Below are 20,897 nucleotides of genomic sequence, written 5' to 3'. Positions count from 1 at the left end.
TCGAGATAATTTGAAGTTACAATTGCTATGTTAATAATACATTAGACAGACCACTCGGTAACTTGTATGCCTAAATAAAAAAAATTTCGGGCAGTTCTTCTTATCAGTTTTTTGTTGAATAAAATCCCTTTTTTAATATCAATACCCACTCCTCTTCTTCCAGTTTTCATTAATACATCGTCCGATTCTTTTGTTTAAACGGGTCGTGTATTGTTATTTATTTAAAAATATCTTACACTACTGCTGAAAGGGTTTCAGTTATTGCTTTATTTTTTGTGGCTGACACCCCAACTAACAATTTCGTATTTACTAATAGTTGCGGAAACGTTTCGGAGAAACAAACTATAAAACTGCATTACTCCCAGAAATGTTTTCAATGTGTTTATAAAACTGCTATAAATAGGAAATTGGCACCGTTTTATAAAACATTACAGTTATTATCAATATTTTGTAAGGCCTTTTACAAACACTACAAAATAGTTTTATAAACATTTTGGCAGTAACTATAAAATTTGTCTAACAATCTTAAAAAGTAGTTTTGTAAAGACTTTCCTTACTGCACTTTTGCAACATATTTAGGCGATACTTATAAAATAATCAGAAGACAGTTTTATAAGAGTTTTTTAGTAGTTCCAAGTAGGCGTTATGAAATATAATACATTCAAAAACGATAACAATAAAATAAAAAAGTGTTTTCTTGAAGACTCAAGAAGTAATTTTGTATTGGACACTAAGAAAATATAATAGATATGTCACCAACTGAAAACTAACAAATAGAAAGGTTGAAGCCATTTTAAAATTTCACTTTTGCACTCATAAAACTGTTAAAGACATTGTTTGCGTTTCGAAGATTGATATTTTTACTGCAAATGAAATTTTATTGACAAATATATAGCCTATTATTAGCAAAATTTGAGCGCGCCGCTCATTTATAAATGTTTTCGGTGAAATTATTAATTATATAAAAATTCACTCTGTCGGCCTATTAATTTCTTAGTCGCAAATTCAACTCACTTTATTCTAAATAATATAATGTCATGATATTTATGTACTTTTCAGCTGTAAATATCACTATATATGCGGTATTTCATATTTTCAGCTCATCTAATTTCAGTATCCCGGATTGCTATCATTTAAAATGGCGTCGTTCTATAAAATAAATTGGTATCAGTAGCAAGCATTTCAACGTATTTTAGCTACGTTACCCCTATAAAACTGTTAAGAAACACTTAGTTCTGGGAGTGATGGTATTGCGGCAGAGTCGGACTACTTTTAAAGCTGTAGGTTTCAACAAAAGTGCTTGTATGAATAAAGATGGATGTAGATTGGATAAATATTATCTGTCGGGATGTTTCGGCTAAAAAGTTTCTTTCATCGATTATAAAGGCTAAACGACGGGTTTTAACCATTATAATTAACTTTTCCTGTTTTGCGCAAAAAAAAAAATTGAAGCACTAGGTTAGGTGGGATAGTTCAAAGTCTTTTTTTAGTATTTCCAATATACAGGGTGACTCAAGCTCAAAGTTTTTTATGGAACACCAAGTCATTTCTTCGTCTATTTGAAGCACCTCGAACTGAATCTAAAACTATTATATACCCCCCTAAATGTTCAAAATGGCCGCCATTGAGTAATTATTTATTTTTATTTGTATATTCAGGATACAAACACAAAAATCCACTACAGTATCCACACAATGGAATTATTATCAAATTGAAAATATAACTTATAATACACATATATATGCATATCATAGTGTCTAAAATTAAGGATGAATAATTAGAATTGAATACAGTAACAATGAAAACTGATTATTAGTTATTGACAGAATGTATCAATGAATTATAATTTATAACAATGGGTTTTCAATATTTTTTTGACCGAAAGCTACGATGTATTAAAAGTATGGGAGTATTTTGCTAGAGTGTTACCTTATATTACTGGAGTTTTCTCCCAACCCCAAATCGTTCTAGATCCACTATCAAGTTTTCCGACCGAATTTTTTTAATAGATGGATTTTCTGAAATAACGTAAAAAACAAACTAACCCTACCCCTTCTTTCACTAAACAAAAAATAATTAAAAAATTTTTGTTACAAATAGAGTACTCGAACCCGCCACAAAAATTAATCATGCGTCATTTAGTCAATATCCCAACATTAAAGGCCTTTACACTAACGAATACCTATGGATACGAACACTGTCACGAAATTATTATAGAAAGCAGGTAGCGAACCTATACAATCGAATTCGAACGCGAACGCATTCGCTCAAATCACAAAATTATCGGAAACCTAGATACTCCCAAATGAATTAAATGCCGTGAATCACCTTGTATGGTTTAGCTGCTGAAACTGAACTCCCATCCAACCTTAACAACTCATTTTTACATGAAATATTTTTTCGAAACACAACTAAGCACCCCGTTATTTTGATGGTTTTTTTTAGACAGAATACTAAGAATACGGCCCTGTTAATATTTGTATGCCTTCCTGCTTCACTGTGGCTCTGCTGTCGGTACACAACTATAAGTTATAAGTTAGTTGGCAACATTTTTGCTAATAAACGACACTTTGGTGACTCTTATAATATAAATTACTTTTATTCATCACATATTACCTTTTTTATGATAAATATCCGTTGTTTAATGCTAAATAAATGGTGAATATTAAACATAACCTATATGAACGCCGATGAAATATTGTTGATATTTAATTTATCGTGCGTTTAGAGGAAATGACGGGTGAGTTTTTTGATGTCTTAAAATATATCTTTTTATTAGTTTCAATAATTGACCAGATATTTGATAATTCAGGCCTATATTTTCAGTTGATAGTTTTATCTGTTTGAAGCTGGATTTGACTCATTTCATCTACGTTTTAGGTATATATGTTCACCATAGTTCCGTCGTCATGGGTAAATAATAACCAATTCTCATGGCCAAAAATTGATGCAGATGAGCTAATACGAATCCATAAACTGAAACGAAGTCATTTCATGACCTACCAAATTGCTGAAGAACTATTAGAGCGAAAGCTGAAGAACAAGAAGAAATTATCAATTCTATGCAACCCAAAAAGCAAGCAGGATTATTTTCATTCAAACAAGTTGTCACAGAAAGTATGGAAAAGCCAGAATCATGTATCTTTTATGGGACACCGTGGTTTATGGTACCTTGCTGTACCTGAATTTGTCATCATTTAAAGGGTTGTAACACGAAACTGCTTCACTTAGAGAACAAAATATTCAGGTTCTCTAAATAGATAACTAAAAACTGAAACTTGGAAGTGCAAACCCTTTGTATTTTACAGTCTTCCAAATTGTGAATAATAAGGTTGAGTTACTAAACCCAATGCCTTGAAAATATTGAATTTACTTATGGGGTACCTATATTCAATAAAAATCAAATATTTAGAAGTTGCTGAAGAATTAATTTCCACCACGATATCGATTGTGTCCCACTTGAATAACTAAACAAAAATATTCTTACTAAACATAACTAAAATTTTGAAGAATTTTTCAAAGCTGTGATTAGGAATCGATGTCAGCTGGTTGTTCTTAAATACTGCATTTTATTCTTGGTGGCAGCAAATAACACATGGATCAATAAGTCCCGAGACTAACAATGAAAACAACATTTTTTTTACAAAATTTTTTTTTATTCATCAACATAATCTCCTTTTAGGGTGATACAATGGTTCCAACGCTTTTCCAATTTTTCAATACCATGTTTATAAAAAAATGTATCTTTCGCTTCAAAATAAGTTTCAGTTTCATGACCTCCTCATTTGAGCCAAATCTTTTTCCCTGGAGCATTTTTTTTAGATCAGCAAAGAGCCAGTAGTCACTGGGGGCTAAATCTGGTGAGTATGGGGGGTGGGGAAGCAGATCAGAGCCCAATTCGTTTAATTTTGCCATTGTTTTCATCGACCTGTGGCAAGGTGCATTGTCTTGGTGAAAAAGGATTTTTTTTCTCTGCACGTGCGGTCGTTTTTTGCGATTTCCTCCTTCAAACATACCAGTAAGTCAATATAATAATCACTGTTGATCGATTTACCTTTTTCGAGGTAGTCAATGAAAATCACGCCATGCGCATCCCAAAAAACTGACGCCATCACTTTGCCAGCTGACTGCTGCGTTTTCGGACGTTTCGGACGGCTTTCGCCAGCTGTGCGCCACTCAGATGACTGCCGCTTTGACTCTGGAGTGTAGTGATGTATCCATGTTTCGTCCATGGTCACGTAACGACGCAAGAAATCTTTTTTGTTGCGAGTAAATAGCGATAAACAGCTTTCTGAATCATCGACTCGTTGCTGTTTTTGTTCCATCGAAAGCAATCGCGGCACCCAGTTAGAAAAAACCTTTTTCATGCTCAATTTTTCATGAAGGGTAGTAAATACACTTCCATATGATATCTGTGTCATCTCAGCAATCTCACGGAGCTTCACTTTACGATCTATCATTACAATTTTTGTCACTTTTGTCACTCACATTTTCCGGTGTAACAGCTTCCACAGGTCTACCTGAGCGTTCTGCGTCATTTGTGTCGGTACGACCACGTTTAAACTCGGCAAACCACCGACAAATCGTTGCTTTTGATGGACAAGAGTCCGGGTAACATTTTTCAATCCATTCTTTCGCTTGCACGGTGTTTTTACCCATTAAAAAACAATGTTTTATCAGAACACGAAACTCGGTTTTTTCCATTTTTTAAACAAACTACAAAACGACTTTACTCTAACCTCGATAACTCAGCTGTTTCTGGTCCGATCGACTTAAAATTTCGACACGTTTCAAGCAAAGGTTAGTACTCTAGAAAGACGTGGTTACTGGTTTACTAAGAGCGCCATCTCTGGGTTAGTCTCGGGACTTATTGATCCATGTAGTGTATATTAACAAAAGCAGTTTGATTTTATAACAGTTATATTAGTGTTTTTGAATTGTAGTAAATATACCATATTATAAAATAGTTGGGAAATTATCATTGAAGTGACAATATGGTAATGAAAATAAAATAGTGTCTGAAAGCATTCCAATAAAATAATTTCATTAAAGCTACAGGAAATAGTTATAAAATAAGCTTGAAATAGTTTTATAACTATCATGAAAATCTCACAGAAAAGTGTTATAAAACTGCTACATAACAATTTACTTTTATAGGAAAATAAGTTTTATAAATTAGTTGCAAAAACGTTTCTGTGATAAGTTCCTGACTATTTTATAATGGTTTTTTAATTTTATTTCATAAACGTTTCTATGACAAATTTATAAAACACTTTTATTGCCTACAACTGTATTGTGTTCATCGATCATCTAATATAATCAATTAGCATTTTGGAAGTTATTATAAAATACTAATAAAATAAAACTGTTGCAACACCATGGAATTATAAAACAACTTTGCTGGTTGGGCACCTATTTACACTCGGCCAAATAAACCCAGCTTCTTTACGAAGCCGATTAGTTTGTATGGTGAGTGGTCTTTCAGGTCAAATGGTGAGCGTACGGATCTGCCGAACTCAAAGAACCTGATTCGGTCCCCAGCGGGGCAGGCACAAAGTATATGCTCTGCAGTTTCATCATTTTCCAGACAGAGACGACATCGTAGTTCATCCCTAGTGTAGGCCAACAACTGTTTGGAATCAAGCTTCAAGGATGAATAAACGCTTTGGAGTGAGCCAATCCTGGAAGATTCTGCCAGTAACCCTGTCCGTAACTCTTTTTTCCATCCAGGTTTTCAGTGTTTGTTTGGCAAAGCCCAAAGCGAATCTAATGACAGGTTCTGGTCCAATGAAGCCGCTTGTAGCACCCTCCTTTGCAAGAGAGTCAGCAGCTTCATTACCTTCCAGACCAGAGACAATCTATTCAGTCTTCCTATCGAGAAGAGTCTTTTCTGTTCTTTTCAAATTGATTACTTCTCTCCTCTCTTTGGAAGATTCCCACATCTTTTTTTTTGTATCAAGATGGAGTAGTAGAAAGCCAAAAACTTTCTTTCATCAGTTAAAATCTATCGTTAAAATATTCATCCAAAGTATATCTATCTATCAAATAGAAATTGTTTGACTAACTACCTGAATTGGAAGTCATTTATATTGGCAGATCTTATGTCCATAGGCAAATGATTGTACAGTTTTCCACCGTGGTGAAATATGGAGTCATTGGTGATATTTTTAGTTGGCATAGTGAGTTTCAGAGTGTGTCTGCTATTTCGGGTGTTATAATGGGAAGAGGATGCAGCAAAATTCAATATATGCTTATTTATTAAACACACAGATTCCAATATAAATAATGTAGTTACCGTTAGAATATTATGTTTTTTGAGGAATGTTTTACATGAGTCTCTTGGTTTGAGGTTTTCCTTTTCTGTAAAATTAGTAGACTTTTGAATAAAGTTGTACTGCAGGCTCCCCAAAACCATATTTCATAGCGTGAGTGATAATCTATGAGTGGGTACGCCATATTTGCAGTGCTGAACCGCAATTCTTTATAAATCACTCTAACCGCATAACAGCAAGAGAAGACTTTGCTAGTGAGTTGTTTAACATGATCTACAAATTTTAAATTTTGGTCAATGAATACTCCTAGAAATCTAGTGTTAATTTTAGATTCCACTGATCAGTTTTCAAAACGAAGTTCGTTGATTGAGCATTTGAATGCTATCTTTAACAATTTTCAAGTCGGTAGAGATCATTTTATTTTTATTGTTCCAAAATATGGTAGGGAGTTCCTCAAGGATCCGACATTGGCCCCATATTGTTTCTTCGTTCTGTGAATGGCACAACAGAAGTTATTGGGAACTATGGATTTTTGAAAAACTGTGCAAATAAGGTGAACTTCCATGTTCTTGGTTCGCCAATGTGTAGAAAAAACTGGGGTAGGTATATTTGACAATGATCATCAATGGAGAGATCACCATCAATTCGATGTAGTGTTTTTAAAGTGACCTATCTATAAGAACTTATCCCATCAGATCTATGGCAGAAACTGAATCTCAATGATGAAAAAGTTTTTAGTCAACGATGAGTAGCACTATTTGCCGAGTTAGTATTGAAATGAAGTGCAACATTTCCTGGTAGACCAAAAATTAAAACCTCATTTCGAATCAAACGACCGTTCTGGCCATGAAGTACAAGCACTCTTCGATCTTGAGAAAATAAACAAAAACCCATCTGTTCCGAGAAAACACATGGTACGCAAACCACATTCGGTGGAGCAAATAAAACGAAATACTTTATACTACAGAGAAACATTGTGTGACACTGAGTTCATACACCATATAAACAGAAGATTTCATTTAATGGCGGCTCACTGAAATAATTTATCATACACATACGGCTGATTTATGGCCTGGTGTTTAGAATGTTCGAGTATGTGACGCAGGGCCGCACTTACAGGGTCTGTCCTGCGACGGAAAAGAAAAAAAATTGTTTTTATATGGAGTATCTTTGCCTTAAGTCCTGGTATAGCTCCCCTTTGATAACATAGTTAGGGAGCTAACGAATTTATTTATTCAATAATAATTTCTGATCATATAAGAATCAAAATATCTACATAATATATATATATATATATATATATATATATATATATATATATATATATATATATATATTATGTATATATATATATATATATATATATATATATATATATATATATATATATATATATATATATATATATATATATATATATACAGGGTGTCCCTGGACTTCCTCTTCTCCTCTCGGGAATGTATAGATGGGGTCAAAATATCACCAGTACTTCATATAACTTTTTTTCCTAAAAGTCTTCGTAACCAAGTTACGGGCCCTCGAAGTTACAGAATGAAAAATGTTTTTCTTTGATAACTTTTCAAGTGAATATTCAAAATCATCCAAATTTTGGTAATTGACTAAACAAATGAATTCCGTCGATGAGCTTTCATGCAGGAGTCAGTTGTTTTGCTATAAAGTCAGGAACGGACTACCCCCGATGGTCCACACCCCAAAACTTTGAAATGACAGATATTTTTCAATATTTTTCTACAAAATAAGGTTACTTGGACAATTTTATGAATAAAAGTACTCGTGTGGAAAGTCGATCGGAGCAACGAGTCTTGATAAAAATGTAGTTCTACTCGACGACATCAAACCCGCTCGTCCACCATTATTTGAAATGAATAATTATCAAAGCAGAAATAATAATGATAACGTTAATTCAACAACATTTATAACAGGAATAATACAAAGTATGCTAAAATGAAGTCGTAAACAAAAAGTACAGTACCTATATGGAAGTTTAAGTCACAATTGTGATAGCAGATATTTTTTCAAAAGAAATATCAAGTTCTGTAGATTCGTGGTGTTTTCAAACTAACAAGCTACTCTACTATGAAATATCGAATTCATTCCATATTTTGTATGTACATAATACGTGTGGAATAATCACGTTTCGTGTTGGTCAGTTATCTGAATCTCATGAAACTCAACATTCGAATGTTTCAAATTCTTCTTCACAGCTAAACTGTTGAGGAGTTTCACTGATAATTATAATTTTATGGGAGAAATTATTTAACACGAATCTAAATTTAGCTGAAAAAACGCACATCGGAAAAAATATTTACTATACTAATAAAAAGCAAACGAATGAACTACAAAAACGGCTGCACATGATCAGGTGAAAAATATCCAGGGAATAAGTATGTTCCATTTCTTTCACAGATGTTGACAAAAAAACCTTTTAGAAAGTTTTGATAAAAAATGAGAAACTGGAATGCGATTTTGTTTTGTTGAGTAGTGCATTGTCATATGACTATCATTGTATTGTCAATATTCTATAGGATATTTTGAATTTTTTTGATATGGCCGAACAGTTTACATTCAATGAATATGCAGATATGGATGTATTTTATGGACGTGCATTTTGTAATGCTGCAGAAGCTCGTCGTCTGTATTCCGAGCATTTTCCCAATCGAACGGTACCGTCAAGAGAAACATTCGAGCGTGTCGATCGCAGCTTGAGGGAGACAGGTATGTAATAATTGATAATTAATTTGAGCACGTTGTTTTATTTCGATATTATTGTAGGTACAGTTTTGCCAAAACGAGGTGGTGAGGGCGCTCCTAGGACTGTACGTACCGTTATATTGGAGGAAAATATTTTGGAAGCCGTCGCTAATGATCCTTCAATGAGCATCAGACATCTATCAGAACAGTTCCATACATCCAAGTCCACTATTCATAGAATAATTAGGGAACAACTGCTCCACCCATTTCACATCCAGAAGGTACATGCCATGACACCTCAAGATTTTCCAGCACGACTGGAATATGCCAATTGGTTCATGGATAGGCAAAGAGAGGATATGACTTTTATTAATCGAGTTTTATTCACTGATGAAGCAGGTTTCAGTAGAGATGGAGTTATCAACTCTCATAATCTCCATATATGGGCCGAAGAAAATCCCCATTGGATATTGCAAACCAAACACCAACGGAAATTCAACGTGAATGTTTGGGCTGGTATCATAGGAAACCATCTTATAGGACCATTCGTTCTACAGGACCGATTGAATGGAGAACGTTATTTGGAGTTCATTCAGAACGATTTGAATGGACTTTTGGAACATGTTCCTCTGCAAACCCGAAGAGATATGTGGTTTATGCATGATGGCGCTCCTCCTCATTTTAGTTTGATTGTGCGTGACCATCTGAACCATATTTTCCACAATAGATGGATTGGTAGAGGTGGGCCATATTCATGGCCATCGCGGTCTCCGGATTTAAATCCATTGGATTTCTTTCTGTGGGGGCATCTAAAAAGCCTTGTTTACGCTACACCTATTCACATAAGAGATGCATTGTTGAATAGAATAACATTACATTGTGAAGCCATACGAAACGACCCTGGAATGCTATTTCAAGTACAGAGAGGGTGTCTTCGCAGACTAAGAAAATGTATAGAGAGAGAAGGTGGTCATATCGAGCAGTTTCTGTAGCGGATTTTTCATTTCTGTTTGCTCTTGAGGCTCTTGAGTTTCGTTAGTTAAACGTGTTTGCATTATAAAAATTCGTTATGAACATTTTACCTATCATTTCCATTTTCCTTAAAAACTAATATTTTCGAATAATGGTAGACATCTCAGGATAAATGTTGTTGAATTAACGTTATCATTATTATTTCTGCTTTGATAATTATTCATTTCAAATAATGGTGGACGAGCGGGTTTGATGTCGTCGAGTGAAACTACATTTTTATCAAGACTCGTTGCTCCGATCGACTTTCTACACGAGTACTTTTATTCATAAAATTGTCCAAGTAACCTTAATTTGTTGAAAAATATTGAAAAATATCTGTCATTTCAAAGTTTTGGGGTGTGGACCATCGGGGGTAGTCCGTTCCTGACTTTGTAGCAAAACAACTGACTCCTGCATGAAAGCTCATCGAAGGAATTCATTTGTTTAGTCAATTACCAAAATTTGGATGATTTTGAATATTCACTTGAAAAGTTATCAAAGAAAAACATTTTTCATTTTGTAACTTCGAGGGCCCGTTACTTGGTAACGAAGGATTTTAGGAAAAAAAGTTATATGAAGTACTGGTGATATTTTGACCCCATCTATACATTCCCGAGAGGAAAAGAGGAAGTCCAGGGACACCCTGTATATATATATATATATATATATATATATATATATATATATATATATATATATATATATATATATATATATATATATATATATATATATATATATATATATCAAAAAGGGGAAAATTTGTGGACAGAACACACAAAAAATGGAGGTAAACCGCGGACAAAATGAGAAAGAACCAAGAAAGTACTTGATAAAAATAGCTGCGTAAACGCAAGCGAAATATAAGTGGAACCACCTGGCTGGCGTTTGTAACAATTTCAGGATTTTCATTAACTTCTTGTGCGATGATAGCTCCTACTCCACAAGGGCCACCGTCGACGTACAAGTGAATTTCTTTGTGAATATCAAAAGAGGCATAATGACATTCTTCACTCAGCTGACTTTTCAAGAATTCAAATGTATCTTGATGTTTTTTTGTTCACGTTCAACATGTATTTTTCAATCTTCAGTTAAATCCGCAAAGTGACAATTCACAGTCTACTTGACATACAATAATCTAAAACAACATATACAGGACGAAACATTACATATATCTAGTACTTATTTCAATAGATTTATTGGTTTTATTCATTTATATTAATTTTTAAATGTAGCTATTTTGAATCTACATCTTAGTACTTAATTTGATGCATGATTCTCATTCAATGTCAGATTCAGTATTCTCATTCCTTACACACAGGCAGATCAATTTGCCTCGTAAAATGTATTTTATTTGTTCACTGTTCATTTGTATATGTACACGTATATTTACTGTAAACAATATTGAGAAAGTGAATAAATACTATATTATATATTATTATATTATTTTGCAATTTTTTCAAGCCCCTCATGAAATTTTTCAAGAGCTAGAGGTCATTCCTAATCGAATGAGCACTAGATCAGAATTTTCGATGCCCTTGGACAGAAGTTCTAAAAAAAGGATCTTGTTATTCTGGAATATCCTGGACTCTTGTACAAATTTCTGGAGGCCAACCTTTACTATATCTTCACAAAGCCGGATCTGTTTCATCTGATTCAGTTTTGCCAGTGAATAGTAAGTAGTAATCACCTATAATAATATAGCCATGCGCAGAAGGATTTAATGGTTTTATGGACTGGTCTATTAACAGCGGTAAGTACCGAAGTAAGTACATTTCCCGGTAGTTAATGTCGTGGAATCCATTCCAACACCCGTAAGTAAACCGTCAACTGCTTAATTAATTTCCCACTTAGATCAAATCGGATATTTTAGAGAAACCAAAATTATGTTCAGTACTGTTTTATCTGACCATAAAACAACTGATAGTAAAATTACCGCCCGTATCGAATGTCCACTTATTCATCGAATACGGCATTGAAGAAAGCATTTTTACGATTGATCCCAATCACTGTTTCACAAACGCAAGCTTTATCTTTTTGTTCTTCGCCGTGAGAACTAACGTTATCCGTCTAACGGGAGTTGCTGCTTCATTAGAATTACCAACGGTTGATATCAAACATAGGACCATAAAATTGTGCGTTCATCATAAAACGTATCCGTTTGAGTGTTATCTGAGAGCATCGTCCATTTTAGGTATCTGGTATTTTATGATAGTTGAATTCAAGAATAACACCTTTTTTATTGGTTTAGAAAGCTTCCAAACGTCCACGTTATCTTTTTTGAAATACAAACAGCCATTTCAATAAGTGGTTTGGCAGCTAGGGAAAAATACTAAATTCTGGAAGTTCCAGAACGAGGCTTTATGATGTTTGAAAGTTCAGGACAGTTAGATGAATTATGGCAAGCATGTGCCGACTAGCAAATGAGACAGTCCAAATCAAAAAAGAATTCGTATTTACCAAGTTGGTCTCATCAAACTTGTTACAGTTCCATTTTGCCGTGTTTTCTATTTCAAGGTCGATGACTATACAGCGTGACTTACGGTCGAAAATTTCACCTCTCACATTTCCTTACCTGTTCTATCGATCTAAAATATTTTCAGCATTGCGGCGTTGCCGTCCTAGCAATTAAATTTTTTTAAATGGAACACCCCGTATATTAATACATTTTTGGAATCGCATTAGTATTTCAATACTTTTTTGTTGATAATGTCCTATACCTATCTCTATCTGTTTTCGAGATAAAAAATAAATTGTGCTAAATATGGTCCAAAACATAGCCTTAATTGAAATTAAGTACATCAGTACTTTCAATTCATGAAAAGTTGATATTTTGATGATAGTTTGGACAAACTCGAAATATTCAAATTACACCAATAAATCGACTCCATATCATACAGGGCGTGCTAAAATTACTATTATTTCCATTGTGCATAAAAGTAGTCGAAAGTTCATTTTTTCAAGTGAAATCCCCTGTAAATTACTCGATAAATTGAAAGATGGTGAAAAATGCTTCAAGATGATATACATGTTCCTATACCTAAATCGTCAAGTTTTCTTAATAAAGCCGTTTTTGTGAAAAAATAGTTATTCACGTTTCACCTACAAGTGTTGTAAGTGGCATTTTATTTTGTGAGTGGGGATTATTGCAAAACGAGCGTCAGCAAGAGGAGCAAACTCACGAGCAAAATAAAATCACTTTTAAGAAATGTATCATACAAATTTTTTTGTATAACGTTACTTCTGATAGTAAGAAAAATTATAGGGTCCATGGGATTTTAACACACGATCTATGGATTACAAGGCATATGTTACAACTACATACGCCAATTCACGTTATTTTGAGGAGGATTATTGGTTAGTCATGAAGGACTTTCTACAGTTGGACTGAATACTACTTCGTCATCGTCAGTAACTTCACAGGGATTTATTATTACCAATAGCACGAACTGCATGTGTGGAACTTTTCTAAATTATTTTTTGGTAGGTGTTCTGATTGAAGTGCTTCTATCAAAGAGATTTTCAATAACAGTTGTTCAAAAAATAATTTTTAATGAATTTGATTTCTAGGTAGCCGTGGAAATATCAAGCTTATGACAGTTTGTTGACTTTTATAAGTAATTAATAAATGGTTCTTGATGATGTTTCAAAAAATCGCCAAAAATGAATGCAAATATTGATTATTCAAACGAAGTTCTTATGAAATTATTTATTATACACGGACAGTGTGATCAAATCATTGCCAGAACTTGTAGAATATTCAACCAGATGTATCCTGAATTAACACCAATGAACGAGAGGAAGTTTGTAAGATTACAAAATAATTTCCTTAATTATGGCTCCATGTTAAAAGCACCTTCAACATTACCAAAACCTGTTACTTCAAATGGACAATACTATTAACGTTTTGGCATATTTTTATGAATATCCAGAAGCTTCCATTCGAAGTGCGGGAAAAGATTTAGGTGTATCACATGCTTCAGCACAACGAATTTTGAAAAATCACGGAAGGCATCCGTATAAATTTACCAAAGTTCAAGCTCTAAAAGCAGAAGACTTCGAACGTAGAATGCATTTTTGTGAATCCCTTTTGATTCATACACAGGAAGATCGGGAATTTTAGTCAAAAATAATTTGGTGTGACAAATCAAAATTTACGAGGTATGGTATTTTCAATAGAAGGAATAAACATTTTTGGGCTAATCATAATGCTCATGTTACAAAAGAAATAGGTTTTCAAGAAAAATTTGACCTGAATGTTTTCTGTATTCTGAAGAACAATAAAATTAGCTTTTTCATTTGTGAAGACACACTGAATGCAGAGACACATCTCCAAATATTAAGGACGACTGTAACCGATTTTCTTGAAAATTTGCCTTTAGAGGAATATCGGAATTCGTGGTTTCAACTGGACGGAGCGCCAGTTCATTCCACCCAGGAAGTTTCCAGGAAACTTGACGTACTCTTCGACGATCGTTGGTTTAGGCGTCCAGGGCCGTGGGATTGGCCACCGAGATCACCCGATCTCACACCACTTGACTTGTTTTATGGGTTGTTTCGAAAGAAAGCGTATACAGTACTCCAGTGCCTAGCAAAGAAGAATTGCTACGGCGAATCGTGCGGAATATTGAAGATCTTGATTCCCAGGAAATTGAAAAAGCAACCACAAGTCGCGAACAAAAAAACATTTTGAATGTAATGGACAACATTTCCAGCGTTTATTGTGAAAATGTGATATTTTGTTTACAATTTTGTTATTTTGAACCATCCTATTCTGTTATTGTCTGTACTTTCACATGTTTTAGCCCACAAAATCTTACTTTTTACCTATAAATGACTGATTTTTGGTACAGTTGTTCCCTGGAAACTTTGAGCCATAGTTAAGGAAATTATTTTGTAACCTTACAAACTTCCTCTCGTTCATTGGTGTTAATTCAGAATACATTTGGTTGAACTTTTCACACGTTCTGACAATGATTTGATCACTTTGTTCATGTGTATAATAAATAATTTCATAAGAACTTCGTTTGAATAATCGATATTTGCATTCATTTTGGAAGATGATTCGAAACACCGTTGATAACTTTTTGTAAATTACTTATAAAAGTAACCGAACTGCTATAAGCTTAATAATTCCACTGCTACCTAAATCCAAATTCTAAAAAAAATGTTTCTAGAAGAAACGACTTCAATGAGAAAACTTTACGATTTAGGTATACGGACATGATATATCATCTTGAAGCATTTTTCACCATCTCTCAATTTACCGAGTAATATACAGGGGATTTCTTTTGAAATAATGAACTTTTGATTACTTTTATGCACAATGGAAAAAATAGTAATTTTATCACGCCCAGTATGATAAGGAGTCGATTTCTTGGTGTCATTTGAATATTTCGAGTTTGTCCAAACTATCATCAAAATATCAACTTTTCATGAATCGAGAGTACTGATGTACTTAATTGCAATTAAGGTTATGTTTTGGACCATATTTAGCACAATTTATTTTTTATCTCGAAAACAGATAGAGATAGCTATAGAACATTATCAACAAAAAAGTAGTAAAATACTAGAACGATTCCAAAAATGTATTAATATACGGGGTGTTCCAATTAAAAAAGTAAAGTTGCTAAGACTTTTTGATGGAAGTGGCAACGCCGCAATGCTGAAAATATTTTAGATCGATAGAACAGGTAAGGAAATGTGAGAGTGAAATTTTCAGAAAAATCATGCTTTGCGTTTTCCAGAAACGTCTAACCTACCATCAACCGTGAGTCACGCTGTATAAATCCCAAATGAGTTCGATTAACACAATTTAATTTATAGTTTATATGAAGTAATTATCATAACTGTTATATATTTATCCTTAATTTGAAGGAAATTACAACAAATGAAAATAATATCCGAGGTTTTTCTATAAAAGCCTTCATTTCAAGTGATACTGAAACACAAAAGCAGGTTAACACATGAAAAGTGATCTCGTATCCGTAGAAGTACGCTGTCTTATACAAAGTGTAACAAAATATACAAATATACTTGAATAAAACTGGCCGATACTTAATAAAAGGCCATATTGAAACCAATTAACACAGTTCATTGTAAGATTTTCACGTGTTTCGCTATACCATAGCTTCTTGAAGCGTAAACTGAGAGTTACTTATGAATTACAACCATTTTATACTCTAACATAATACCTACTTCTATGCCTACTTTTTAATAAATGTATCTACCTGAAAAAATCACCACTAGACACGTTCCTGAAGCACAACGTAAGTCCTTTCATCCCTTTCACAATGGAGGAGGAAATCCACAACGAGTTACTGTTCTTGGACGTATTGGTGAAGAGCACCGACACTAAGTGGGAAACATCTGTGTACCGAAAACCCACTCACACGAACCACGAATCCAACCACCATTAATCGAGTAAAAGAGGGATCTTCCAAACTCTATTAGATCGTGCTTTCGAACTTTGTAATACGAAGGAAGGTCTCGAGAAAGTACTAGATATCATCAAAAATGATCTTCAACGGATTGGCTACTCCAAAGCGATGGTGGAACAGACTTTGGCTAGAACACAGCAAGATTCTCACGAGGAAAAGAAGCCGCCACAACCAGCACCTATACTTCCCTACATCAGAGGATTATCGGAAAGGATAAGACGGATTGGGTCCAAGTATAACATCAGAACTTGCTTCAGATCTGGGAACACTATCCGTAGCAGCCTCACGAAAACCAGGCCACCAAACGCGCACTGCGATTCCAAGAATTGCATTTCACGGATATCCTGCAAGAGCGGAGAATCATACATCGGTGAAACTAAGAAACCATTGAAAGTTCGCATTGTTGAGCACAAGAAACACATACAGCGAGGAGAAACCAGCAAATCTGGAACAGCAGAGCATGTTTGGATTCATAACATCAAGTTGGCTCAAGCTGAAATCATCCACAAAGAGGAACACTGGTTCAGGAGAAAATTCAAAGAAGCCCCGTATATTTTGTCCAACAACGCATTTAGTCAAGCTAGCGTAGAGATACGTAACATATGGAAACTAATGAATCGAAGAGGTTTTGTATTAAAGTGTATAATATTTTAAAATTCTTGCAAAGCGCTTTCGACTTTAGTCATCATCAGTGCTCACCTGAAAGTAAGTGATCTAGTTGAAAAGGGAATTTAGTGAAATTGAAGTTGTAAAATTTTTTAAGGTTAAGAAATTTGGAAAAATTGTTTGAGATTACTTACTTGTCAGGCAACAGGAAGTATCCTTGAATTATATAAAACAAAATAGATCAATAAATTATACAAATATACAATATATAAATTATACAATATATAAATACAATATATAATTATACAATATATAATTATACAATATATAAATTATACAATATACAATAAATTAAACTTTTTAGATCTTACTATAACAAAAACTAACAACAAACTAGATTTTTCCATTTACAGAAAAACAACCCAGACTGATCATGTTATTCCTTTCAATTCATTTCATCCCATGCAACATAAAATAGCTTCCTTCAATTGTTATGTTAACGGATTGTTGAACATTCCCTTATCTCCCTCCAATTTCAATTTAGAATTAGATACTTTAAAATAGATTGCTGTCAACAATGGTTATCAACCATCCATTATTCACAAATTAATTAGGAAATTTAAACTCAGATCAGATAGAAGATTGGCCTTTAACTCTGCCACCTTAGTTAATTCACCTTCTGTGAGATATTTTTCCTTGCCTTATTTTGATCAAAACATGTGTACTGTTATTTCCAAATTTATAGAAAATACCATACCTGGTACAAAAATTTCTTTTAAATCTCAAAACAACTTGAGTAACTTTTTAGTACTTTATAAATACAAAATCAACAAATTAAACAGAAGTGGAGTCTACAAGCTTAACTGTTCTGATTGTTCGGCATCTTACATTGGTAGAACCTGTAGACCTCTTTTCACTCGTATTAATGAACATATAAAAAAACCTGATAAATCTGCTTTTGGCCACCACATAAAATTTCACAATCACAACTTTAGCCCCAATAGAAATTCCAAAATATTACATAAAATAGATAATAAAAATTTCCTTAGACTTGACTTGTTTGAAGAGTTGGAGATTTCTAAAGAACTTTCCAACAATGATCATTGTTTAAATACTAAAGTTAACTTAAACAGAGATTTCCTTCCCCTTCATAAGAGGATTATTAATTATTGATTAATCACAGTTTATTAATATAATTTATTCAATATTTTTCCTCTACATATTCAATCAAACCCATAATGGATCACTACTCAGGTTGGTACCATTATTTTAACATGACACTTGACACATTCTGTCTCAAGTTGTCCTTCTTCATATGATCCTTTGACCGAACCACATGGCCTCAATCTAAAAATGTATTTTCTTGGCTATAAGCCAAATATTACAATGTACAATTCACTTATCTTGATACTTCTTGTTGCGTGACAACTAAGTGATCTCAAACAATTTTTCCAAATTTCTTAACCTTAAAAAAATTTTACAACTTCAATTTCACTAAATTCCCTTTTCAACTAGATCACTTACTTTCAGGTGAGCACTGATGATGACGAAAGTCGAAAGCGCTTTGCAAGAATTTTAAAATATTATACACTTTAATACAAAACCTCTTCGATTCATTAATTCAAATAAGTGTATTCAGCTTTTCCAAATCCTTTTACATATGGAAACCTCTAATCAAGCGAAAAACGACCAACTCCCGCCAAACGGTCACCTCCCGCTAAAACCAATGAAGCGGAAATGGGGAAGATGGGATAGGTGAAAGCACTCAAATGACCTATAAATAGTCAGATCTCGGAAGAATGAGTCCATTTATCACCAGAAGACGATTGTTTAAAAAAAATCTGTTTAAAATCTGTTCTTCCGGTTATCACCTGCCGCTTCCATACAAACGACAACTCTCAGAAGTTGAGAAACTCGTGCGAGCTAAGGACTAACGAGGTCTTACCTTTTAACGTGTGATTCTTAACACGATGGATACTAACAATCGAAACGTCGTGACATAACTTGGTTTGAAATATTTCAATTTTAATTTTTTAATTTTTTGTTAACAATAGTTTTAATTTTTTAACTTTCAGCTTTTTTCAATATTTCAATGTTTACTTGTTTGGTTGTTGCTTGTATGTTATTTCTTTGTAATTTCAGTTTTTTGTTTAATAAAATTGTAGTTTGGTTGATCTTTTTAATTTTTTTCAAGGGATTTCAAATCAATTTATATCGTATTAGACAATGGAATTCCGAACTGATAAAATACACCACGCAACATTGTCAACCACCTTCAAACAAACGTTGAATATGTCCAGTTCACAGTTCCTCGCCATTTTGTTAACTGTTTCGAGACATTGTTGAAGAGGAGACAAATTGTTTGAGATACTGAATAGATTGTCTCTTCTTCTCAGTGTTACGTCAGCTGCAATAAAATCAATATTATTGAGAATTTCAGGTACTTTCAGTTCTCTAAGAATGTTGAAAACAAAAATCACTTCCGAGGACTCACGGAGATCTTTCAATGGTTGCATGTTGAATTCTTGTAATTGGCTAGAATATGACATAAAGGCCAAATATTGTGTTTTCTGAAAAAGAGTGTTCTTAATAATCGTTTTTGGACTTTTTCTATAGTGACAGAATATAAAAAGGTCTTTGGATTCTAAATGGCACAACCATAGTCCAGCTTAGAACGAACAATGGAGTTAAAGAGTAATAAAACAAACAAGTATCGTGATTGAATTCACGGCTAGATCTTAAGACAAAGCTCATTTTTCTATATCATTCTTACTTACCATTTAGCTGCAGCTCACCTGGACTTCCCGATTTCCAAGAATTGAAAATAGAAAGCACCACTGAAAAATTTGTCATACTACCTGTAAAAAAAATTAAATACTTGGGAATCGTCCTTGACTATCGCTTAAAATGGGATCTTCACATAGCATACGTATTGAAGAAACTAAGAACCATTCTATTCAAATTCAGAAAACTCAAAGAAAACATACCTGTGGGCCTGATGAGAATGTTATACCATGCATTAGTAGAAAGCCATCTACGCTACGGGATTCTAGCATGGGGTGGAGCTTTGAGGACGCACATAAACCAATTAGAAGTGATACAGAGGAGATTCATAAGGCTGATATACTCTAAAAACCTCAGATATCCTTCTGACAAACTTTATTCTGAATCACAGATCTTAGACCTGAGGCGGTTATACTTCTTCATCACAAGTATCAAATATCATACTTCAAAACACTCCAACCAACTCCCTGTTCATAACTTTAACACACGAATTGAAAACTATTACAAACTTCCTTCTATGACTAAAACAACAACAGAAAGATCGTTTTCTTACCTTGCACCAAAATGCTATAATCACATTCCGGAAGAGATTAAATCTCTGAAGAGCACTAATATGTTCAAAAAACGACTGAAATGCTTCATAAATAGCAACCCGAGAAATGTGATAAGCGAATTGTTAGATAAATAATGCTCACAGTCGGTCTGAGTTTACCTAAATCATGCCTCCTACTTTTTGTATCAAAATCATCATAATCGACTCCCGGTTAATTATATATTATATTGTTCATTGTCATATGTGTGTATATATATTTAATTCGTGAGGTTGCAGTCAATAGCTGGGCTGTTACAAAGAAAACTCTTTGTTATATGTCAAGCTTTCGGTATATTTCACTCCTTCGTCAGGACAACTACAATAGTAAGATTATATGTCTTATAAAAAATATATAAATATGGAGAACTTACTAACGTGAGAATAAAATATAAAATGGTTCAAAAACAGATAGAAAAACATTAATAAATGACCGTTGATAAAAATTTTGGCTGACAATGTCAAGTGGGAAAATTCTGAATG

At 33.7% G+C, this 20,897-nt stretch overlaps 1 long non-coding RNA gene across 1 annotated transcript; it reads right to left on the bottom strand.

Moving 5' to 3' along the window:
- Positions 1 to 19,705: 19,705 nt before the first annotated feature.
- Positions 19,706 to 20,619, bottom strand: LOC141483198 (uncharacterized). The gene is made up of 3 exons (XR_012465951.1): positions 20,379 to 20,619; positions 20,029 to 20,302; positions 19,706 to 19,899 (listed from the first exon to the last, which is right to left on the bottom strand). It is a non-coding gene; the product is annotated as an uncharacterized lncRNA (long non-coding RNA).
- Positions 20,620 to 20,897: the final 278 nt, after the last annotated feature.

This window comes from Leptinotarsa decemlineata, unplaced genomic scaffold (genome assembly GCF_025532065.1).
Source record: "Leptinotarsa decemlineata unplaced genomic scaffold, Ldec_3_MD MMD2_tig00003192_RagTag_RagTag, whole genome shotgun sequence".
NCBI lineage: Eukaryota > Metazoa > Arthropoda > Insecta > Coleoptera > Chrysomelidae > Leptinotarsa > Leptinotarsa decemlineata.
Note: the sequence above shows the minus strand (reverse complement) of the source record. Positions and strands in the feature narration are given on the sequence as shown.